Source organism: Heterodontus francisci, unplaced genomic scaffold (assembly GCF_036365525.1).
Source record: "Heterodontus francisci isolate sHetFra1 unplaced genomic scaffold, sHetFra1.hap1 HAP1_SCAFFOLD_1364, whole genome shotgun sequence".
NCBI lineage: Eukaryota > Metazoa > Chordata > Chondrichthyes > Heterodontiformes > Heterodontidae > Heterodontus > Heterodontus francisci.
The window spans coordinates 7,501-17,500 of record NW_027141331.1 but is presented as its reverse complement, the minus strand read 5'-3'; positions in this window follow the sequence as shown (position 1 = coordinate 17,500).

Genomic DNA, 10,000 nt, shown 5'->3' with positions numbered 1-10,000 from the left:
ACCGCTGGGGGCCGCCCGGGCGACGTTTGAATCTGTCGGGTCGGACCGCCGAATCCCGCGGGATTTCGGGATCGAATCTGCGGGTGGAATCGGCACCTCGTCCCGCTGTCCGGTTCCCCCCCCGTCGACTGCAACGGGTTTCCGAGGCCCGTCGGTCAGGCGCGGTTCGCTCCGCAATCCGCCGGCCGATCGGCACCGGGCGGGGCTCTACGGAAAGAGGGGACCCTCCGGCGTCGAGTGCCGGCGCACCGACCCCGCAGGCTGACCGGGAAGGTGAAGACTCACCCCGCTGAATGCCCGGCCCCGGGCACCCTCCGGCGCCGGGGCCATAACTTCGGGGAGGGAGGTCCGAGCTCCGCGCGGTCGACGGCAGGTGAAAGGGGCCGGTGCGCCGCGGAAGGCGACAGCAGTCCCGTCAGGCTGCACCTCTGCTCGGGCGAACGGCGTCAGGAAAAGGGGAGAGCACTTCCCCACCGATAGCTCCGGAACGCCCGGACCCATTGGCCCGCGGCACCGGTGGCTGCTAGAGGGCCTCCGGCGCCGTCAGCCGGGGTACGTCCCAGGCCGGCCGGACGGCGGGCAGCCGGAGGCAACGGCCTGGAACGGAGCCAGACTTGAGTCGTTCCGTGCCGTGGGCAAAAAGGCAGGGCTGCGGGTCAGCGCAGTTTGGCAAACCTAGCCGCAAGTGCGGGAAGGGCGGAGGAGCACACGGACGCCGCCTTCCCAAACTGAGCCCAAAGTGCCCAGGCATGCCCCCTTGATCTCGCCTAATCAGTGAGCCCAAAATAATTTCAGAGTGTGGAAACCTTATCCAAAAAGGTCGAAAAGAACGGCCAGAGATCAAGTCCGAAAGGGGAAATCAGTAACAAGCAAGCAGAGTAATCATTAACCAAAAAGCGCAAAATTATGTTAAAAGTGTGAAATCATTAACCAAAAACTCGAAAATAATGTCCAGAGACCAAGTCCGAAAGGGCAAATGGTTAACCAGTAAGCAGAGTAATCATTAACCAAAAATCGCAAAAGTAAGTAAAAAGTATGAAATCATTAACCAAAAATCGCAAAAGTAAGTAAAAAGTGTGAAATCATTAACCAAAAACTCGAAAATAATGTGCAGAGACTAAGTCCGAAAGGGCAAATGGTTAACCAGTAAGCAGAGTCATCATTAACCAAAAATCGCAAAAGTAAGTAAAAAGTGTGAAATCATTAACCAAAAATCGCAAAAGTAAGTAAAAAGTGTGAAATCATTAACCAAAAACTCGAAAATAATCTCCAGAGACTAAGTCCGAAAGGGCAAATGGTTAACCAGTAAGCAGAGTAATCATTAACCAAAAATCGCAAAAGTAAGTAAAAAGTGTGAAATCATTAACCAAAAATCGCAAAAGTAAGTAAAAAGTGTGAAATCATTAACCAAAAACTCGAAAATAATGTCCAGAGACTAAGTCCAAAAGGGCAAATGGTTAACCAGTAAGCAGAGTAATCATTAACCAAAAAGCGCAAAAATATGTTAAAAGTGTGAAATCATTAACCAAAAACTCGAAAATAATGTGCAGAGACTAAGTCCGAAAGGGCAAATGGTTAACCAGTAAGCAGAGTAATCATTAACCAAAAATCGCAAAAGTAAGTAAAAAGTGTGAAATCATTAACCAAAAACTCGAAAATAATCTCCAGAGACTAAGTCCGAAAGGGCAAATGGTTAACCAGTAAGCAGAGTAATCATTAACCAAAAATCGCAAAAGTAAGTAAAAAGTGTGAAATCATTAACCAAAAACTCGAAAATAATGTCCAGAGACCAAGTCCGAAAGGGCAAATGGTTAACCAGTAAGCAGAGTAATCATTAACCAAAAATCGCAAAAGTAAGTAAAAAGTGTGAAATCATTAACCAAAAATCGCAAAAGTAAGTAAAAAGTGTGAAATCATTAACCAAAAAGTCGAAAATAATCTCCAGAGACTAAGTCCGAAAGGGCAAATGGTTAACCAGTAAGCAGAGTAATCATTAACCAAAAATCGCAAAAGTAAGTAAAAAGTGTGAAATCATTAACCAAAAATCGCAAAAGTAAGTAAAAAGTGTGAAATCATTAACCAAAAAGTCGAAAATAATCTCCAGAGACTAAGTCCAAAAGGGCAAATGGTTAACCAGTAAGCAGAGTAATCATTAACCAAAAATCGCAAAAGTAAGTAAAAAGTGTGAAATCATTAACCAAAAACTCGAAAATAATCTCCAGAGACTAAGTCCGAAAGGGCAAATGGTTAACCAGTAAGCAGAGTAATCATTAACCAAAAATCGCAAAAGTAAGTAAAAAGTGTGAAATCATTAACCAAAAATCGCAAAAGTAAGTAAAAAGTGTGAAATCATTAACCAAAAAGTCGAAAATAATCTCCAGAGACTAAGTCCAAAAGGGCAAATGGTTAACCAGTAAGCAGAGTAATCATTAACCAAAAATCGCAAAAGTAAGTAAAAAGTGTGAAATCATTAACCAAAAACTCGAAAATAATCTCCAGAGACTAAGTCCGAAAGGGCAAATGGTTAACCAGTAAGCAGAGTAATCATTAACCAAAAGGCGCAAAAGTAAGTAAAAAGTATGAAATCATTAACCAAAAATCGCAAAAGTAAGTAAAAAGTGTGAAATCATTAACCAAAAAGTCGAAAATAATCTCCAGAGACTAAGTCCGAAAGGGCAAATGGTTAACCAGTAAGCAGAGTAATCATTAACCAAAAATCGCAAAAGTAAGTAAAAAGTGTGAAATCATTAACCAAAAATCGCAAAAGTAAGTAAAAAGTGTGAAATCATTAACCAAAAAGTCGAAAATAATCTCCAGAGACTAAGTCCAAAAGGGCAAATGGTTAACCAGTAAGCAGAGTAATCATTAACCAAAAATCGCAAAAGTAAGTAAAAAGTGTGAAATCATTAACCAAAAACTCGAAAATAATCTCCAGAGACTAAGTCCGAAAGGGCAAATGGTTAACCAGTAAGCAGAGTAATCATTAACCAAAAGGCGCAAAAGTAAGTAAAAAGTATGAAATCAGTAACCAAAAAGCGCAAAAATATGTTAAAAGTGTGAAATCATTAACCAAAAAGTCGAAAATAATCTCCAGAGACTAAGTCCGAAAGGGCAAATGGTTAACCAGTAAGCAGAGTAATCATTAACCAAAAATCGCAAAAATATGTTAAAAGTGTGAAATCATTAACCAAAAACTCGAAAATAATGTGCAGAGACTAAGTCCGAAAGGGCAAATGGTTAACCAGTAAGCAGAGTAATCATTAACCAAAAAGGGCAAAAGTAAGTAAAAAGTATGAAATCATTAACCAAAAAGCACAAAATTAAGTTAAAAGTGTGAAATCATTAACCAAAAAGTCGAAAATAATGTCCAGAGACCAAGTCCGAAAGGGCAAATGGTTAACCAGTAAGCAGAGTAATCATGAACCAAAAATCGCAAAAGTAAGTAAAAAGTATGAAATCATTAACCAAAAAGGGCAAAAGTAAGTAAAAAGTATGAAATCATTAACCAAAAATCGCAAAAGTAAGTAAAAAGTATGAAATCATTAACCAAAAATCGCAAAAGTAAGTAAAAAGTATGAAATCATTAACCAAAAAGCACAAAATTAAGTTAAAAGTGTGAAATCATTAACCAAAATGTCGAAAACAATGTCCAGAGACTAAGTCCGAAAGGGCAAATGGTTAACCAGTAAGCAGAGTAATCATTAACCAAAAATCGCAAAAGTAAGTAAAAAGTGTGAAATCATTAACCAAAAACCCGAAAATAATGTCCAGAGACTAAGTCCGAAAGGGCAAATGGTTAACCAGTAAGCAGAGTAATCATTAACCAAAAATCGCAAAAGTAAGTAAAAAGTGTGAAATCATTAACCAAAAACTCGAAAATAATGTCCAGAGACTAAGTCCGAAAGGGCAAATGGTTAACCAGTAAGCAGAGTAATCATTAACCAAAAGGCGCAAAAGTAAGTAAAAAGTATGAAATCAGTAACCAAAAAGCGCAAAAATATGTTAAAAGTGTGAAATCATTAACCAAAAACTCGAAAATAATGTGCAGAGACTAAGTCCGAAAGGGCAAATAATTAACCAGTAAGCAGAGTAATCATTAACCAAAAAGCGCAAAAATATGTAAAAAGTGTGAAATCAGTAACCAAAAAGCGCAAAAGTAAGTAAAAAGTGTGAAATCATTAACCAAAAACCCGAAAATAATGTCCAGAGACTAAGTCCGAAAGGGCAAATGGTTAACCAGTAAGCAGAGTAATCATTAACCAAAAATCGCAAAAGTAAGTAAAAAGTGTGAAATCATTAACCAAAAACTCGAAAATAATGTCCAGAGACTAAGTCCGAAAGGGCAAATGGTTAACCAGTAAGCAGAGTAATCATTAACCAAAAGGCGCAAAAGTAAGTAAAAAGTATGAAATCAGTAACCAAAAAGCGCAAAAATATGTTAAAAGTGTGAAATCATTAACCAAAAACTCGAAAATAATGTGCAGAGACTAAGTCCGAAAGGGCAAATAATTAACCAGTAAGCAGAGTAATCATTAACCAAAAAGCGCAAAAATATGTTAAAAGTGTGAAATCATTAACCAAAAACTCGAAAATAATGTCCAGAGACTAAGTTCGAAAGGGCAAATGGTTAACCAGTAAGCAGAGTAATCATTAACCAAAAATCGCAAAAGTAAGTAAAAAGTGTGAAATCATTAACCAAAAAGCACAAAATTAAGTTAAAAGTGTGAAATCATTAACCAAAAAGTCGAAAATAATCTCCAGAGACTAAGTCCGAAAGGGCAAATGGTTAACCAGTAAGCAGAGTAATCATTAACCAAAAATCGCAAAAATATGTTAAAAGTGTGAAATCATTAACCAAAAACTCGAAAATAATGTGCAGAGACTAAGTCCGAAAGGGCAAATGGTTAACCAGTAAGCAGAGTAATCATTAACCAAAAAGGGCAAAAGTAAGTAAAAAGTATGAAATCATTAACCAAAAAGCACAAAATTAAGTTAAAAGTGTGAAATCATTAACCAAAAAGTCGAAAATAATGTCCAGAGACCAAGTCCGAAAGGGCAAATGGTTAACCAGTAAGCAGAGTAATCATGAACCAAAAATCGCAAAAGTAAGTAAAAAGTATGAAATCATTAACCAAAAAGGGCAAAAGTAAGTAAAAAGTATGAAATCATTAACCAAAAATCGCAAAAGTAAGTAAAAAGTATGAAATCATTAACCAAAAATCGCAAAAGTAAGTAAAAAGTATGAAATCATTAACCAAAAAGCACAAAATTAAGTTAAAAGTGTGAAATCATTAACCAAAATGTCGAAAACAATGTCCAGAGACTAAGTCCGAAAGGGCAAATGGTTAACCAGTAAGCAGAGTAATCATTAACCAAAAATCGCAAAAGTAAGTAAAAAGTGTGAAATCATTAACCAAAAACCCGAAAATAATGTCCAGAGACTAAGTCCGAAAGGGCAAATGGTTAACCAGTAAGCAGAGTAATCATTAACCAAAAATCGCAAAAGTAAGTAAAAAGTGTGAAATCATTAACCAAAAACTCGAAAATAATGTCCAGAGACTAAGTCCGAAAGGGCAAATGGTTAACCAGTAAGCAGAGTAATCATTAACCAAAAGGCGCAAAAGTAAGTAAAAAGTATGAAATCAGTAACCAAAAAGCGCAAAAATATGTTAAAAGTGTGAAATCATTAACCAAAAACTCGAAAATAATGTGCAGAGACTAAGTCCGAAAGGGCAAATAATTAACCAGTAAGCAGAGTAATCATTAACCAAAAAGCGCAAAAATATGTTAAAAGTGTGAAATCATTAACCAAAAACTCGAAAATAATGTCCAGAGACTAAGTTCGAAAGGGCAAATGGTTAACCAGTAAGCAGAGTAATCATTAACCAAAAATCGCAAAAGTAAGTAAAAAGTGTGAAATCATTAACCAAAAAGCACAAAATTAAGTTAAAAGTGTGAAATCATTAACCAAAAAGTCGAAAATAATCTCCAGAGACTAAGTCCGAAAGGGCAAATGGTTAACCAGTAAGCAGAGTAATCATTAACCAAAAATCGCAAAAATATGTTAAAAGTGTGAAATCATTAACCAAAAACTCGAAAATAATGTGCAGAGACTAAGTCCGAAAGGGCAAATGGTTAACCAGTAAGCAGAGTAATCATTAACCAAAAAGGGCAAAAGTAAGTAAAAAGTATGAAATCATTAACCAAAAAGCACAAAATTAAGTTAAAAGTGTGAAATCATTAACCAAAAAGTCGAAAATAATGTCCAGAGACCAAGTCCGAAAGGGCAAATGGTTAACCAGTAAGCAGAGTAATCATGAACCAAAAATCGCAAAAGTAAGTAAAAAGTATGAAATCATTAACCAAAAAGGGCAAAAGTAAGTAAAAAGTATGAAATCATTAACCAAAAATCGCAAAAGTAAGTAAAAAGTATGAAATCATTAACCAAAAATCGCAAAAGTAAGTAAAAAGTATGAAATCATTAACCAAAAAGCACAAAATTAAGTTAAAAGTGTGAAATCATTAACCAAAATGTCGAAAACAATGTCCAGAGACTAAGTCCGAAAGGGCAAATGGTTAACCAGTAAGCAGAGTAATCATTAACCAAAAATCGCAAAAGTAAGTAAAAAGTGTGAAATCATTAACCAAAAACCCGAAAATAATGTCCAGAGACTAAGTCCGAAAGGGCAAATGGTTAACCAGTAAGCAGAGTAATCATTAACCAAAAATCGCAAAAGTAAGTAAAAAGTGTGAAATCATTAACCAAAAACTCGAAAATAATGTCCAGAGACTAAGTCCGAAAGGGCAAATGGTTAACCAGTAAGCAGAGTAATCATTAACCAAAAGGCGCAAAAGTAAGTAAAAAGTATGAAATCAGTAACCAAAAAGCGCAAAAATATGTTAAAAGTGTGAAATCATTAACCAAAAACTCGAAAATAATGTGCAGAGACTAAGTCCGAAAGGGCAAATAATTAACCAGTAAGCAGAGTAATCATTAACCAAAAAGCGCAAAAATATGTTAAAAGTGTGAAATCATTAACCAAAAACTCGAAAATAATGTCCAGAGACTAAGTTCGAAAGGGCAAATGGTTAACCAGTAAGCAGAGTAATCATTAACCAAAAATCGCAAAAGTAAGTAAAAAGTGTGAAATCATTAACCAAAAAGCACAAAATTAAGTTAAAAGTGTGAAATCATTAACCAAAAAGTCGAAAATAATCTCCAGAGACTAAGTCCGAAAGGGCAAATGGTTAACCAGTAAGCAGAGTAATCATTAACCAAAAAGCGCAAAAATATGTTAAAAGTGTGAAATCATTAACCAAAAACTCGAAAATAATGTGCAGAGACTAAGTCCGAAAGGGCAAATAATTAACCAGTAAGCAGAGTAATCATTAACCAAAAAGCGCAAAAATATGTAAAAAGTGTGAAATCAGTAACCAAAAAGCGCAAAAGTAAGTAAAAAGTGTGAAATCATTAACCAAAAACTCGAAAATAATCTCCAGAGACTAAGTCCGAAAGGGCAAATGGTTAACCAGTAAGCAGAGTAATCATTAACCAAAAAGCGCAAAAATATGTTAAAAGTGTGAAATCATTAACCAAAAACTCGAAAATAATGTGCAGAGACTAAGTCCGAAAGGGCAAATAATTAACCAGTAAGCAGAGTAATCATTAACCAAAAAGCGCAAAAATATGTAAAAAGTGTGAAATCAGTAACCAAAAAGCGCAAAAGTAAGTAAAAAGTGTGAAATCATTAACCAAAAAGTCGAAAATAATCTCCAGAGACTAAGTCCGAAAGGGCAAATGGTTAACCAGTAAGCAGAGTAATCATTAACCAAAAAGCGCAAAAATATGTTAAAAGTGTGAAATCATTAACCAAAAACTCGAAAATAATGTCCAGAGACTAAGTCCGAAAGGGCAAATGGTTAACCAGTAAGCAGAGTAATCATTAACCAAAAATCGCAAAAGTAAGTAAAAAGTGTGAAATCATTAACCAAAAAGCACAAAATTAAGTTAAAAGTGTGAAATCATTAACCAAAAAGTCGAAAATAATCTCCAGAGACTAAGTCCGAAAGGGCAAATGGTTAACCAGTAAGCAGAGTAATCATTAACCAAAAAGCGCAAAAATATGTTAAAAGTGTGAAATCATTAACCAAAAATCGCAAAAGTAAGTAAAAAGTGTGAAATCATTAACCAAAAAGTCGAAAATAATGTCCAGAGACTAAGTCCGAAAGGGCAAATGGTTAACCAGTAAGCAGAGTAATCATTAACCAAAAAGCGCAAAAATATGTTAAAAGTGTGAAATCATTAACCAAAAACTCGAAAATAATGTCCAGAGACTAAGTCCGAAAGGGCAAATGGTTAACCAGTAAGCAGAGTAATCATTAACCAAAAAGGGCAAAAGTAAGTAAAAAGTATGAAATCATTAACCAAAAAGTCGAAAATAATGCCCAGAGACTAAGTCCGAAAGGGCAAATGGTTAACCAGAAAATCCGTCGAATAATGTCCAGAGACTAAGTCCGAAAGGGCAAATGGTTAACCAGTGGAAGGGCGATCAAGCGGAAAAATTTGCCCCGGTTACCCGGGATGGAGTTCCAGAGGTCCGGCCAGAGTTGTCAAATTCGTCCCGCTGATCGGACGCTTGTCATTCGGGTGGCTGGGGGTTGGCGGGGTATCTGCACAGTAGTAGGAGGTGGCAAGTCGGGACTTGGACGTTTATTCCAAGAGTCCACCCGAGCCTCCAGGTCTGCAGAGACCGACCCTAGCTGCCGCCCAACCGACTTTTAAGCCTTTTTCGGATGGGGATTTTTTCCCATTTTCGTCCATTTTTCGGGTTTTCTGTCGGGCTTAATAGGCGGCAGCCTGACCCCCGGCCGAGGCGGGGGGCGCACTCTCCCTTGCGTAAGGGTCCGGATTTGCCCCGGAAAGTGCCCCCGACGGCCTCCCGACCCGGGTGCCTGCAGGGCGGGGGAAAGGGTAGTCCCAGCCGCAGGAAATCATTAACCAAAAGACTTAGCCGTCGGGGCAGAGGCTAAGACCCGGGCTGGTGAAATCATTAACCAAAAGGAATGCACCCTTTTCCGAAAGTGCAGGCCGAAATAAGGCGAGCCTTGGGCCGGGAAGGCCAAAACCCCCAACTCATGGAAGTGTATGGGGTCGGACTCGGCGACTTTCCCGGGCCCCGAGTTGACCTTTCCCCACGGGGGCGGTCAAGTTGCTCCCGCCAAGAGGGCACGTTGCATTTGCTGCCGCTCTAGTCCCCGGGCTAGTTAATCAGTTGCCGTCGGAAGTCCCGATGCCGAAATGAAAAATGGCCGTTGCGGCGATTTGGCGCCTCATTTTCGGAAGGACTACCGGCAGGCAACCCGCCGAATTGACACTTGCGATTCGGGTGGCTGGGGGTTGGCGGGGTACCCGGAGATTTTCGGGAACTCGATTTTCAGAACTTTTGCTGGCAGCGGTTGCACTTGCAAAGTGGCCGAAGAAGTGCTCCCTCAAGGAAGGACCTTCTTTTGAAATAAAAGACCTTCCGAAGAGTGCCTGGAAGTCATTTATGAGCATTTAAGGGTAAATCTGGCGGACTTTCCATGCTCTGTTGCCGGCTCTGAAATATCGCACAGTTGGGTCTAGGCCGGTAGACTGGCTGTGAAAACAGACAAAGTGTTTTGGCGAGCGAGAGAAAACAAGGCCTTGGAACAGATTGGGGGGTGCGGAGGCACACCACACCCACAGGAAAAGAATTAATGAAAAAAAAACCAAAGTCTATGACATGTCTGTTGGTACAGTGAGAAAAGCAAAGAAGGGAGGCTGCGATGGCAGAGCAAAGCCGACCTTCATACAGATATACATGTCAAAGAAAGAAACTATGCCCGCAAAAGACTTGGTGCGAAATAACAAGGCTCCTTGTGAACGGTTATCTTTGTCTGTCAGGCGCAGATTGTGGCGGCGTCGCCTGGTTTCCTTGGGTTGCACTACATGTATGTCCTAGTCTCAAACGAAAAGTGC